This window comes from Balaenoptera borealis, assembly GCF_965194805.1.
Source record: "Balaenoptera borealis genome assembly, chromosome: 12".
Taxonomy (NCBI): domain Eukaryota; kingdom Metazoa; phylum Chordata; class Mammalia; order Artiodactyla; family Balaenopteridae; genus Balaenoptera; species Balaenoptera borealis.
Genome location: NC_138869.1, coordinates 51043064 through 51058994, shown reverse-complemented (window position 1 = coordinate 51058994; position 15931 = coordinate 51043064).

Below are 15931 nucleotides of genomic sequence, written 5' to 3'. Positions count from 1 at the left end.
ACGTATATGTTTGTATGTGTTAAGTCTTCCAAAGGGACTGAACCCTTTATCATTGTAAAATGTCCTTCTTTTGCACTAGTAACAACTTTGGGCTTAAAAATCTGTTTTTTTCTGATATTAGTATAGCCATTTCAGCTCTCTTTTTGGTCTTGTTGACCTGCTATGTGTTTTTCCATCCTTTTACCTTCCATTTATTTATGTCTTTCAATCTAGTTGAATCCTGTTTTTATACCAATTTTTGCCTTTTGATTGGGATATGTATTTCATTTGCATCCCATACTATAACTGATAAGGTAGGATTTGCATCCGCCACTTTACTTTTTCTTCTGCACGTCTGATGTCTTTTTTGTTCCTGTGTTCCTCTATTACTGCCTTCTTTTCTGTTAAATATTTTATAATATATTGTTTTAATTCCCTTATTTCTTTTACTGTATTTTGGGGTTATTTTTCTCAGAGGTTGCCTTGGAATTACAATTAACATCATAACTTAAAACTATCTAGTTTGGATTAATACCAACTTGATTTTAATAGTATACAAAATTCCAACATGGTTCCAGTTAAATGTTGAACAAAACTCCAGCATAGCTCCATTCTCTCCCCCTTCCTTTGTCTATTATTGTTAGGCAAATTATATCTTTACACATTATAAGCACTTCAACACAGTCTTATAATTATTGCTTCACGAGTTATCTTTTCAATCTGAAGAAGAGTACATTTATACTGTCTTTTATGTTTACATATGTATTTACCTTTACTGGTGATCTTTATTGCTTCATGGGAATCCGAGTTCCTGTCTAGTGTCCTTTCATTTCAGCCTGAGGACTCCCTTTAGCATTCTTCTGTGGTAGGTCTGCTAGTGATTAATTCTCTCAGTTTTTTTTAATCTGGGAGAGTCTCAATTTCTGCTACCTTATTACAGGTTAGTTTTGCTGTGTATAGAATTAGTTGACAGTCTTTTTTTTTTTTTAAACATCTTTATTGGAGTATAATTGCTTTACAGTGGTATGTTGGTTTCTGCTTTATAACAAGGTGAATCAGCTATACATATACATATATCTCCATACATATATCCCCATATATCCTCCCTCTTGTGTCTCCCTCCCACCCTTCCTCTCCCACCCCTCTAGGTGGTCACAAAGCACCGAGCTGATCTCCCTGTGCTATGTGGCTGCTTCCCACTAGCTATTTGGTAGTGTATATATGTCCATGCCACTCTCTCACTTTGTCCCAGCTTACCCTTCCCCCTCCCCATGTCCTCAAGTCCATTCCCTGTGTCTGCTTCTTTATTCCTGTCCTGCCCCTAGGTTCTTCAGAACTACTTTTTTTCTTTTTCTAGATTCCATATATATGTGTTAGCATATGGTATTTGTTTTTCTCTTTCTGACTTAACTTCACTCTGGTGATGTCTGGTATGACAGACTCTAGGTCCATCCACCTCACTACAAATAACTCAATTTCATTTCTTTTTATGGCTGAGTAATATTACATTGTATATATGGGCCACATCTTCTTTATCCATTCATCTGTCGATGGACACTTAGGTGGCTTCCATGTCCTGGCTATTGTAAATAGAGCTGCAATGAACATTGTGGTACACGACTCTTTGAATTATGGTTTTTTCAGGCTATATGCCCAGTAGTGGGATTGCTGGGTCGTATGGTAGTTCTATTTTTAGTTTTTTAAGGAACCTCCATACTGTTCTCCATAGTGGCTGTATCAATTTACATTCCCCCCAACAGTGCAAGAGGGTTACCTTTTCTCTACACCCTCTCTAGCATTCATTGTTTGTAGATTTTTTGATGATGGCCATTCTGACCGGTGTGAGATGATATCTCATTGTAGTTTTGATTTGCATTTCTCTAATTAGTTGACAGTCTTTTTTTCAGTACTTTGACTCTATCATTACACTGCGTTTTGGTTTCCATGGTTTCTGATGAGAAGTCAGCTGCTAATCTTGTTGAGGGTCTTTTGCACATGAGTTTATTCTCTCTTGCTGCTGTTTCTGATGAGAAGTCAGCTGCTAATCTTGTTGAGGGTCTTTTGCACATGAGTTTATTCTCTCTTGCTGCTTTCAAGATTTTCTCTTCGGCCTTTGACAGTTTATCTGTAATGTGTCTAGTTGTAAACCTCTTTGAGTTTGTTATAATTGGAACTGGTTGAGTTGCTTTGATTAATGTTTTCATCAAATTTGTGACATTTGGACCATATTTTCAAAAAATATTCTTTCTTTCCTCCTTTTTTCTCTATGCTCACCTTCTGGGACTTCAATTATGTGTATTTTGTCCCTTTTATAATCATGGGAAATAGAACTCCTGGAACCTTCTGTTTTTACATTATGTAATAGTGAGACCCTTACAATTTATTCCCAAGGTCAGTATTCACTGAAACAAAGGTAAGTCATAACTTTGAACATGACTCAGCAGTAGAATAATGAACCTCCCATGCAAGTTTCCCACTGGTCAACTAAACAACTTATAACTGGCAGAGCTATTTGAAAACCTTTGCTAGAGCCTTTTAAAAGCTAAGTACAGAAATATCAGGGCAAAGAAATATACTCAGGATGGGCTTCCCTGGTGGCGCAGTGGTTGAGAATCTGCCTGCCAATGCAGGGGACACGGGTTCGAGCCCTAGTCTGGGAAGATCCCACATGCCGCGGAGCAACTGGGCCCGTGAGCCACAGCTACTGAGCCTGCGCATCTGGAGCCTGTGCTCCGCAACAAGAGAGGCCACGACAGTGGGAGGCCCGCGCACGGCGATGAAGAGTGGCCCCCACTTGCCGCAACTAGAGAAAGCCCTCGCACAGAAACGAAGACCCAACACAGCCAAAAATAAATAAATAAATAAATAATTAATTAAAAAAAAAAAAGATTACACCAGTTGCAGGAGTAACTCATGGGGAAAATATCTCTGAAGAAAAAAAAAAAAAAGAAATATACTCAGGAAATAGCATTTGGGGCTTGGCTGTAAGTGATGGGACTAGGGGTTTTGTTTTTTAAGCAAAGATACCAGAGCCTGTACTTGCTCCTGTCTGACTTCAAAGCAATCGCCCCAGAGAAAATACCAGCACAAAGCATTTTAGGAATGCTTTTTAGTGGACTTGTCTTCAGAGGCAGAGAACACTATCTTTAGTGTCCTAGGAAGAGTTCAACCTTAAGCCTTTGATGATGGACTTGATTTGTGAAACCAATCACAAATTAGACCAGAGCCTTGTATAGTAAATTAGGAAGATAATCAAGATAAATAATACCACACTGGATTTCTAAATGAGGTGTGACCTAATTGAGCATTTTTCAGCTTTACTCTGTAAAATTTCTACTTTGGGGATGGTGGAATGGAACCATACTGCCTACCTTTTTGCTGATAGGTTGGTGTGTATTTGTGATGACGTTGGTATGTCAGGCTCTGACAAGACACAGACTGCACGCTCAAAGGGCAGAGAGGCATAAGTGAAAATGGTTTAGGAGGACCTTTTTACAGTGGTGTGGGTGGGACTGAGAGAGCAACTGGGCAGGACAGAGCATGGATCTGGAACGGCCAGTGGGGGACCACGCGTGTCTACCATTGTGAGCATTGTTCCTCTCTATTCCAAACAGTGAAGGGGTGGTTCTATTCCACCCTAGAGTTAAAGTGTCTATTTGTGGATCTCATTTCTCCCCGATGTTTGTTCCCTAGTCTCTGTGTGCTGCATTATATCAAGTTAATGTCCAAAAATAAATCAAGTTATTCCTATCTGAGGAAAATATGGGCTTTTTAATAAATGATGCTGGGACAGAGAGAAAGCCATCTGGAAAAGGATGAAAGTGAATCTAAATCTCACACTGAAATAAACTCCAAATGAATCAGAGACCCAAATGTAAAACATGAAACCAAAGACCTATGAATTACAGGTGAGTTATTTTATAACCTGGAAGTGAGGAAAGCCTCTCAAAATCCAACAGTAACATAGGGAAAAGACTGATAAACTTTACTACCTAAAAACAAACAAGCAAAATGAAACACCATAAGCAATATCAAAAGACAAATGATAAACTGGGAGAGAATATTTGCAAGTTATTTCACAAATGAGGGCAAGTACACAAAGAGCTCTTAAAAATGGAGAAGCCCCATATATCCGGAAAAGACAAAAGCTCTTAACTCAAAAAGATACATGCTGTATAGCACAAGGAACTGTGCTCAATTTTTTGTAATAAGCTGTAAGGTAAAAAAAATCTGAATCTAAAACTGAATCACTTTGCTGTATACCTGAAACTAACAAAACATTGTAAATCAACTATACTTCAATAAGAAAAAAAAAAGATACATGCACCCCAATATTCATAGCAGCACTATTTACAACAGCCAAGACATGGAAACAGCCCAAGTTCCCATCAGCAGATGAATGGATGAAGAAGATGTGTTACATATATATATATACACAATGTAATATTATTCAGCCATAAAAAAGCATGAAATAATGCCATTTGCAGCAACATGATGGACCTAGAGATGATCATACTAAGTGATGTAAGTCAGACAGAGAAAGACAAATATCATATGATATCACTTATAGGTGGAATCTAGAAAAATGATACAAATGAACTTATTTACAAAACAGACTCACAGACATAGAAAACAAATATATGGTTCTAAAGGGGAAAGAGGGTGAAGAATACATTAGGAGCTTGGGATTAACAGATACACACTACTATATATAAAATAGGTAAACAACAAGGACCTACTGTATAGCACAGGGAACTAAATTTAAAATCTTGTAATAACCTATAATGGAAAAGAATCTGAAAAAGAATATAAATAAATTTAAAAATATATATATATATATAAACTGAATCACTTTCCTGTACACCTGAAACTAACACAACATTGAAATCAACTATACTTCAATTTTAAAAAATGGAGAAGCCCCAAAATTGGATAGAAATATGGACAAGAGTGATGAACAGAGAGGAATGTGGTAACAGAGAAAAATAAATGTAAGTCGCTCCTTACACATATGAAATGATGCTCACTTTCCCTTATAATAAAAGAAACACAAATTTGAATTCTCCTGAATCTAAAAGTTTGATAACATACTCTGTTGAGAGTGGAAGTGCAAAATGGAACAAACCCTACAGAAGGGGATTTGGCAAATTTTAACAAAATTACATATGCATTAACCTTTGACCCAGCAATCCCACTTTTAGGCCCTACCCTGAAATTTCCATAAATTTGCACAAGGTTATGCAACATTGTTTGTAGTACCAAAATATTAGAAGCAACCTAAATGTTCACAAACAGGAGAGTGGGCAAATAAACTATAGTTCATAAATGAGTTGGAGACCAGGTAGTCATAAAAAGACAGGAAAATGTGAACTGAAATTATCTCCAGAATACACTTTTAGATGAAAAAAGCTAGCAAACCTCAGTATATAGAGTATGCTATACTTCGTGTTTAGGAAAGAAGGAGAACAAGAATATATTCAGATATTTGCCTATATTTTCAAAAAGAAGCAATAAAAATGGTTACCTAGAGGAGATGGGAGGAATGGAGTGAAGAGAGAGTTGGAATTGATACTTCTGTGAGTTTGGTTACCTTCTCACACAGTTTTTTTCCTTTTTATTGATATACTTTTTATTATATAAGTTTCAAGTATACAGAATTATAATTTGACATCTGTATACATTACAAAGTGATTACCACCACAAGTCTAGTTACAATGCATCATCATATAGTTGACCCCCTCTTCCCATTTCCCCCCATCCCCTTTCCCCCTGATAACCACTGATCTCTGTATCTATGAGTTTGGCTTTGTTTTATTTTGCTTGTTTTGTGTTTATCAGATTCCACATATGAGTGAAATCATTTGGTGTCTTTCTCTGGGTGACTTATCTCACTTAGCATAATACATTCAAGGTCCATCTATGTTTTCACCAATGGCAGGATTTGATTATTTTTTTATGGCTAATATTCCACTATATATATATAAAGAATATAAATAAACAGAATATAATATATAATTATATACATTATATATGCATATTATATATAAATATATAATATAATGTAGAATATTCCTTATCCATTCATCCTTATCTGTATCTTTGTCATCCGTTCATCCATTGATGGACACTTAGGTTGTTTCCATATCTTGGCTATTGTAAATAATGCTGCAATGAACGTAGGGTTACATATATCTTTTCAAATTAGTGTTTTCATGTTCTTTGGATAAATACTCGGAAGTGTAATAGCTGGATTATATGGTAGTTCTATTCTTAATTTTTTGAGGAATCTCCATACTGTTTTCTATATTGGCTGCATCAATTTACAGTCCCACAAACAGTGTGCAAGGGTTCCCTTTTCTCCACATCTTCTCCAACATTTGTTATTTCTTGTCTTTTCAATTAAGTCATTCTAACAGGTGTCAGCTGACATCTCATTGTGGTTTTGATTGCGTTTCCCTAATAATTAGCAATGTTGAACATCTTTTCATGTGCCTGTTGGCCATCTGTATGGCTTCTTTGGAAAAATTACTATTCAGGTCCTCTGTCCATTTTTAAATCAGGTTGTTTGGTTTTATTTGTTGTTGAGTTGTATGAGTTCTTTATATATTTTGCATATTAACCCCTTATTAGATATATGATTTGCAGATATCTTCTCCCATTCAGTAGGTTGATTTTTCATTTTGATGTTGATTTCCTTTGCTATTCAGCTTTTTAGTTTGATGTAGTTCCATTTCTTTATTTCTCCTTTTGTTTCCCTTGCCTTTAGAGTCAGATCCACAAAGACATTGCTAAGACCAGTGTCAGTGAGGTTACTGCCAATTTTTTTTTCTAGGCATTTTATGGTTTCAGTTCTTACATTCAAGTCTTTAATCCATTTTGAGTTAAATTTTTGTGTATAGTGTGAGATAATGGTCTAGTTTCATTCTTTTGCATGTCATTGTCCAGTTTTGCCAATGCCATTTATTGAAGTGACTTTCCTCTCTCCATTGTATGTTCTTTGCTCCTCTGTCATAAATTAATTGTCTCTATATGTGTGGGTTTATTTCTGTCCTTTCAGTTCTGGTCCATTGATCTGTATGTCTATTTTTTGTGCCAGTACCATACTGTTTTGATTACTATAGCTTTGTAATATAGTGTGAAATGAAGGAGCATGAAACCGTCAACTTTGTTCTTCTTTCTCAAGATTGTTCTGGCTATTTGGGATCTTTTGTGGTTCCATAAGAATTTTAGAATTGTTTGTTTTAGTTCTATGAAATATGCCATTGGAATTTTGATAGGGATTGCACTGAATATATAGATTGCTTTGGGTAGTATAGACATTTTAACTATATTAATTCTTCTAATTCATGAGCACAGAATATCTTTCTATTTATTTGTGTCTTATTCAATTTCTTTTATTAGTGTAATAGTTTTCAGTGTACAAGTCTTTCACCTCCTTGGTTAAATTATTTCTTGGTATTTTATTCTTTTTGATGCAATTGTAAATGGAATTGTTTTCTTAACTTCTCTTTTTGATAGTTTGTTATTAGTATATAGAAAGGCCACAGATTTCTTTATATTGATTTTGTGTTCTGTGACTTTACTGAATTAATTTATTAGTTCTAAGTGTTCTTTTTTTACATCAATCCTGTGTCAAGTTCTTTAAACATGTTAGTATGGATAAGGGCAACAAATGGTTCCCTTCACTCAGTATGACAATCTCTAGGTCCATCCATGTCACTGCAAATGGCATTATTTCATTCTTTTTTATGGCTGAGTAATATTCCATTGTATATATATACCACATCTTCTTTATCCATTTCTCCATTGGTGGACATTTAGGTTGCTTCTGTGTCCTGGCTGTTGTAAATAGTGCTGCAATGATCCTAGTTCAGAATTATAACACTATAATAAGTCCCCTACATATGAATGAGTTCCATTCTGAGAATGCGTTTGTAAGTCCAATTTGTTTGTAAGTCCAACAAAGTTAGTCTAGGTACCCAACTAACACAATCAGCTATATAAATAGTACTGTACTGTAATAGGTTTATAATACTTTTCATACCAATAATACATTAAAAAAACAAACACAAGAAATAATGAAAACATTTTTAACCTTACAGTACAGTACCTTGAAAAGTACAGTAGTACAGTACAACAGCTGGCATACAGGAGCTGGCATCGAGTGAGCAGGCAAGAAGAGTTACTGACTGGAGGAGGGAGAGGAGGTAGGAGATGGTAGAGCTGAAGGACCGTCAGCAATAGGAGATGGAGGGCAAGCTGCAATTTCACTCATGCCTTACATGATTGGACATGCGACACACGTTTGCATCTTTGAAAATTTGTAACTTGAAGGTTCATATGTAGGAGACTTACTGTATTAACAATACATTTCTGAGTGAAGTTTGAGATTTCATTCTATTCATTTATCCGTAGATCATATCCCACAAAGGGTGGATAATCAGAGTACTGAAATAATTCTGTTCTCTGTGTAGCTATGTTGCCACATTGCAAATAAAGTTAGGCTCATTTGTCGCAAATTGTTTTCCACTTTAAGGGTTTATTTTTATCTTTTTAAAAAATCTTTTGAATATGTAAGATATTTACATGATTCCAAAGTAAAATCTGTGTGAAAAGATGTCCTAGCCACAGTAATGAAGCAAGAAAAACAAAAAAAAATGTTATCCAAATAAGAAAGGAAGGAGAAAAACTGTCACTATTTACAGATGATATATAATATATAGAGAGACCCTAAAGATTCCTAACTTCTCCATGATTCTCTTGTTTTTAACTGACACCTTTCCAATGGAGAAAGAGGTTCAGGTTTTGTGTTTTTGTTTTTGTTTTTTTTTGGTGTGTTAGTTTCTGCTTTATAACAAAATGAATCAGTTATACATATACGTATATCCCCATATCTGCTCAGGTTTTTTTTTAAGTTTTTGAGGCTCCCACTATATTAAACAATAAGCAAAAAGTCAAAGCAGGGTTATAAAATGTTTAAATTGTTAATTAAATACTTTAAATATCCACATTTAATGGGGTGCATCCTTTAACACAAAAGTACAAGACAATATAATTATACTAATTACAAGATAATGAAAAATATTAAATTCATCATATATAACCATTACTATTGTGGTCTGTTAAAGGGACACAAACTGAAAGTTACTTGATAGGTGTGTTCTTTCAATCCTGTGTGTATATCTCTATAACTACTTCTGTACCCTTAGAGATGATGTTTTACTTGAATCTGGGGACTTTTGTGAATGTAGATTATGCACCAAAGGACTCCCTAGGTCCTGTTAATGACCCTTGTAGCAGATGCAGGCATAACCCACCTATATCCCCTCAGGGCTGTCCAAGGGCCAGCACTGCATCTGGTAGCCTGAGGGTGCCTCTGGTGCTCCCAACAGAAACTTTAGCCAAAATACCAGAGAAGAAACCTCTTCCAGCCAGCAGTTCTCAGCCAGCTCCCTCATCCATCAGGCAGGAAACTGCAGTGTGTTCTCCACGGGCTCCCAGAGTTGCCCGGGAGTTTCAGCCCCTTCTACCCACAGAGCCACCTGCTTGACCACACCCCCTGCATTCCCCGCCTCCCTCCTTCACTCCCCCACCTGTGCTCCCTGGCTTTCCTCCCAAATAAACTGCTTGCTGTGAATCCTTGTCTCAGGGTCTGCTTCTGGGGAAATCCACACGAAGACAACACTGATTTGGGTTTATGTTTTTTGCTTATTTGTTTGTTAAGCATTCACCACATGAAAATATTTACCTCTCACACACTGGGCTCCTCAAAAAGAAGGTGTCAGAGCTTCCAAATTATAGGAACAAAACAAACCAAAACTATAAGTCACATCAAGTCAAAGACCTTCAAAACATTCCCTTTTTCTATTTCATCTATTTCTTATCCCATTCTATTTCTACAGGTTAAAGGACTATATTTACTTTATAAAAGTCAGAATTCATTTTCGTCTATGGACTTAGGTGTACTGGACAATACTTAAATAGAGAGTAATATCTGTAGCGTATATTGGAAGACATCAGATGAAAGGATTTTAAATTATGTCCGGTATACATGATAGAAGACAAAGAGATGGGTAGGGCTTTCCAGGGTTCAGAGCACCAACGTTTGACATGAGTGATGAGCCACAGTGGGGGCTCAAGTTAGCCTTAGGCTCAGAAACTTTTGCTTGCCATGAAGGAAGTAGATGCCAGCGACAAGGTGTCCTAAATGATGCATGATGGGTTCAGGACCCCTGTCTCGTGGTGGGACCAAAGTGATCATTTTTGCCGCACTCATGCCCAGGAAGACCATAATTGGCAGCAGCATCATGTTTGAGCCCTCACCATGAATGACTCCTCCTTCCTTCCCTTACTTCCTCACCTACCTTCTGCCTAGCTCCATGGACTGCTCCTTGTTTCCCTATTGCATGTTTTGCTTTCCTGCCTCTGTACCTTTGCTCATGTCTTCCTTCTTCCTAAATGCCTGTCTACTCCTCCACTCCCCACCCCCTGCCCAACTCACACATGTCCCCATCTCCTTTCATTGAAGCCACCTTGGGTGTCACATCTGCCATCGATCCTCCCAGCAGTCCCTCCAACTCTGAGTAATTTATCCCTCCTCTGATCTCCTATAGTACATTTATTTTTCCTGCTCTACCTGCAGCTGACACTTGAACAATACAGGTTTGAACTTCACAGGTCCACTTACATGCAATTTTTCCTCAATAAATATGTACTGCAATACTACACTATCTGGTTGGTTGAATCTGCAGATACCGAACCACGGATACAGAGGGCCCACTGTAAAGCTGTTCACAGATTTTTGACTGCTGGTGGCCATTGACCCCTAACCCCAGCGTTGTTCAACGGTCAACTGCATTCTTTATATTATAATTGTGTGTGTAGGCGCCTTGCTCCCCTACACGTGTAAGCTCAGTGAGTGGTCACCAGTGGGGAATGCATGAGTAAGGGAATGCAGGAATTTTAAAAGTCACTGGATGGAACTGGAGTGTTTGGGGTTTTAGATTTTTTGGTCTGTCTTAATTTTTACTGTTTTTGGTGAGTGGGGATGTGTGAAGAAGTAAACAAGATTCTAGGTAAAGGAAAAACATGAATATACACACATATCCAACCGTTGTGCATGTTTGTGTTTGTGGATGGATGGATAGATAGATAGATAGATAGATAGATAGATAGATAGATAGATAGATAGAAAATCTCCAGGAAACTCAAAATAAGCTGGTTTCCTCTGGCGAGAGAAACTGGTTAGGGCATAGGGAGAGAGACCTACTTTGTACTGCCTACTCTCATATAGTTTTTTACTTTCGTACTAGTATTTTTGTACTAGTTTTTACTTTTGTGTTATCTAGTTTAACTTTTTTTTTTTAACTAAAAAACATGTAAAGAAGAAATCCAGTAATCTTTTGTCCTCTTAGTGTGTGTAACTCTGAGGTTTGGCTATATGTGCAGGCTGTAGGATATACTTCCATTGAGAAAACTCATGAGTTGGGCTGGTAGCAAGGCTACTCCTAATTGTTGGGAGATAATTCTACAGGGGTGTGTGTCTGCATATCTTCTGTGTAAAGGCACTGACATGTTTTTTCCAAACTATCTTTTTGAAGGATGTTTGCATAGCAAACGGCCTTGAGATAGAGCTGGTTTCTCCCTGTGGAGCAGAGGGCAGACCTGTTTTCTGTCGAGGATAATAAAGATAATGTCTCCCTCAGGGGTCAAGGTTGAGCAGGCTTGCTACCAGCCCCTTAGAAGTCCACGGTTACCTAAACTCAGAGTTTTTTAGCTATGATGCAAACCTGATGAGTGTGTAGAATCCACTTGGGCTGCTCCATATTGCTCCCATGGGACTTGGGGACAAGGGGAGCTGACACAAACGTGGAGCTCAGCCTCATGTGCAGTGAGTAATAAAGTCCTCTGTCTCTGACCCAGGAGTATCTTGTCTTCTGTTGGCATCTATGAAACTGATGGTTAACATACTAGCTCACAAGTATGGTAAGATGTCATAGCATTTGTAGTTCTTGACACTAATGATATAGATTTTGATAGTTGAAGATACTCATCTTAATCAAAATCTAATATTTAGGATGAGCAGTTCTCCTCAGGTGAGCAATTTCATAGAGGAATTCCGTTACTTCAATGGCTTTATTCCAGGAGTGTGTTAGATACACAGAAGACACAGAAAAGACCCATGAGCCATTTAGCCTGCTCCTTGCTAAGACAAGAAATTGAAATAATTGTGTCCTTGGTTACTAGGCAGATGTCAAATGGTCATTTCTCTACGTTATAGGTTTCCGGTAAAAATACAGTGGAAATAAAACAACACTTTCCCCAGGATATTCAAAATACTTATATGATACTTCATCTACTCTAGCAAATAGGTGCTTGTATTCAACACTTACAGGAAGGATGGAAACAGTTTATATATTTCTTTCTAGGAGGATGAGATAAGTCTTTCAATATGTGAAAGTAAATTTCTGTTTTTCATTTTTAGATATCAAAATGGAAAACATCAAAACAATTTTTTGTTTAAGTCACCAGTCTATGATTTTTTGTTTGTTTGTTTTATAGCAACCAGAACTGACTAAAACACTCATCTTTGACAAAACAAGGAGACACTGAAGCTCCAAACCATACAAAACTGATGGCAGTGGTCCCCAGGGCAGTGAGGATAAGTAGGGACACTGGCAGAAGTGGAGAGAGTGCACCCATGTCATGAGAGCAGATCTCAGATGGGGCTGGTGGATACTCCAAGGTAAAGGGCTCAGGGTAGACGGTGCACAAAGCCAAATCCCAGCTAGAGGAGTGGCATGCAGAGAATAAAGTTCGAAGCAAAGAGGGCAGGGCTCAGTGAGGACACAGGCAGAAAAAACATATATTTGCAGGAAGCAGCCTGCCAGCGAACAGGGAGAGGGGAGGACCGCAGTGTAAGCAGCCCTCCAGCTGCCTACTTTTTCACTGACGAGAAGTAAAGGCTGAATCAATTCACTCACTTAATACTGAGCCATAAGAAAAACTCCTTCCAGCCAGGAACCTGGGCCCTACCAATATCTACATCCTGCAAGTACCTCACGTGAGAGAAGGTGAGACAGAAGATGAAACATGAACAGGTAGCACTTCAAAAAGAAGTGAAAGGCCTTAAAAAGTAAAAGAAAAATAGTCTTTTTCAATAAAAAGGAAATATTTATTTAAAAGAGAAAATTTTCTCAAGTTTTAGAACCAAGTTAGGGCAAATTCAGAATTTAGAGCAATTCTTCAGTTTTACCTACAACATGCCAATGGGAAGAAAATTTTGTGAGAAAAATATCTTATTAGGCTTCGGATATTTGTTATGATTGTTATAATTCCCTATTGAAAAACTGTCTCATAAAATGCACACTGCTTGCTTGGCTTTTTGTCACTCACCTAGTGAATTAAACCACATGTAAGATCTTTAAAAAAAAAAAGAAAAAGAAGTGAAAGGAAGAAAAAAGGCATCAAAGAATTGAAGGAAAACTGGAAGCAGTCCATGAAAGAACAGACACTAAAGAAAACCCAGCAAGGGCCATGGAGAGCAGGAATGAAAATAGCAAAATAGAGTTTAAAAGGATTAGAGACAGTAGGTTACACTTAAATAGGGAGATCAGAGTAGGACTCATTGAGGAAATGACATTTTGAACAAAGTCTTAGGGGAGTGAAGGAGTAAGCTGTTCTCTAGGAAAGAGTGAGCACCTTAATGTTGGATATAAGACAAGAAGGAAGGAAGGAAAATTATAATGGTTTTCAGATTATGTGACTGTAAAATTGGAGATCCTAATGGAATAAACCACTTATAAACTGCAAAAGATTTTATTCAGGGTATAAAATTAATATGCATAAATTAATGTTCATATAACAGGCAACAACCAAATAGAAGCTATAATGGAAGAAAAGATCTCATTTACACTAGCAACGAGAAAGGTAAATTACCTAGGAATAAACTTCATAAGAAATGGGCAAGATTTATATGAAGAGGTGCTAGGTATAGGGGTTGGAAGCCTAAAAATAGCATCAGTTTCCCTTGTTAGATGCACTCACTTGAGATCAGGTAGGTGGGAGTTAAGAAACCATCCTCCTGTGGCTCCTGGCCTTGCTACTGGAGAGGAAGGGTGTGGTTTCTTTGCAGCTAGTTCCCGTCTTTATTCTCAAGCTTCCTGGGTGTCAAGAAGCAGCAGTGGTTGTGGCAGCTTCCTGATCTAACTCTGAGATCCTAGGATCACAGGATAAGGTGTCCATTCTCCACATTCAGCCAGTGGCTGTGGCTCCGGCCCTGGCATGGATCAAGTAGCCTCAAAAGTAGCAGCTCCCATGGTGGATCAGTTCAGCAATGTTGCTCCCTCCAAGATATACGCCTACAAGTGCTTTTCCAGCACTTCCCGATGATTCGATAAGGACTTAATTCCCTTTATTAAATCTCTTCCTGTGTAAAATACACAGAGTGATTTCTGTTTTCCGTACTGAAACTGGTCTGACATATTTGATATTGGAAGTGGTTGCAGAAATCAGGCCCTCAAGATGAGAATCTGGGATTGGATCTGACCTGGCTAGGTTTGAAGATAATGGTGAACTTGCCACCAGGGGAAAATGGGATACTGCAAATCTAGGGCATGCAGTGGAAAAAGTTCTGTAATCAACTGTGGTTGCCTGGAATGAAGAGTTTACTGAAGGCAAGGAGGCTTCAGTGGCTGCCCTACTAGATAGCTATGATGGGAATGAGGGATTCAAGAACTTTGGGGATGGGTTGGCCTTTTCTGACTGTATTGGAGAATTTAAAGAAAAAAAATGATATATTGTGAAAGTCCAAAAATACAGAAGTAAATTTAATTATGATAACAGTGGCATTTAAAATCAGTTGGGGAAAGACAGATTATTTAGTAACTGAGGTTGGGCAAATGTGTAGCTATCAAGATATTAAAGTTGGATCCACTCTACTTAACTCACATTGAAACAAATTCCTGAAGGGTCAGATTTTTAAAGGAAAAAAGCAAAATCATGAAACATTAAGAAGAAACCATGGAAGGATTTTCAAAGTAATCTAAGAGACGTGAAGTCCTTTCTAAGTCTAATATACCCAAAAGTAGTAAATAGTAAAACAAAAGTCTTGATAAAAATTGACCAATTAGAAATGAAAAAGGTCTGCATGGCCAAAAAAACAAAACAAACAAAAAAAGCAACCCAACAAACAAAAAATAAGCGAGTAAAACAGCGTAAGAAAAGTCAAAAGACATGACAAACTGAAAAAAAGTTTTGACATTCATTTCTAAGAAAAGGACCATTCTTACTATTATATAAAGTGTTTCTATATCCAGTAGAAAAGTGGACAAAATACATAAATAGATAATTCATGGCAAATGAAATACAAATGTGCTTTATCACTCATAATAAGAGAAATACAAATAAAAACAATTTCTTTCATTTATTAAATTGATCAGTTCCAGTTCTGGCTGAAATGGGCTATGTCCACTGCAGCCTATGTCCACCACAGATGACTATTAAAACCTCTGGACAAAATATGAAAAAAAGGCTACCGCAAGCTGGAGAAAGGGGTGAAAACTCCTGATTGCTTTTTCTTCTCCCCACTCTGTCCTGAGGCCAGTCCCAGTCACAGAGCTTCACTGCTATAGTACAGTGACGTGGATAACTAGAGCCTGGTAGAAAACTTGTCCCTCTGGTCAGAGGAAATGGGAAAAAAGACACTTGTTGTGCAGAGTATGGGGAGAATCCCTGTCGTCTTTTCTCTCTTTCCCCTCAATATTGCCCCGAGGGCAGCCCCAGTTGCACAGAGCATCACAACAGATATAAAGTATGGCAGACTCCAGGAGAACCCTATCTCTCTGGCCAGCAGAACTGGAAAAAGGGGGTTTTGGGTGCCAGAGATTATGAAGGAAATGCCCAAAAGGAGAGTGAGGCAAAAGGGAATCCTTAATTCTGTGCAGTGGTTTGT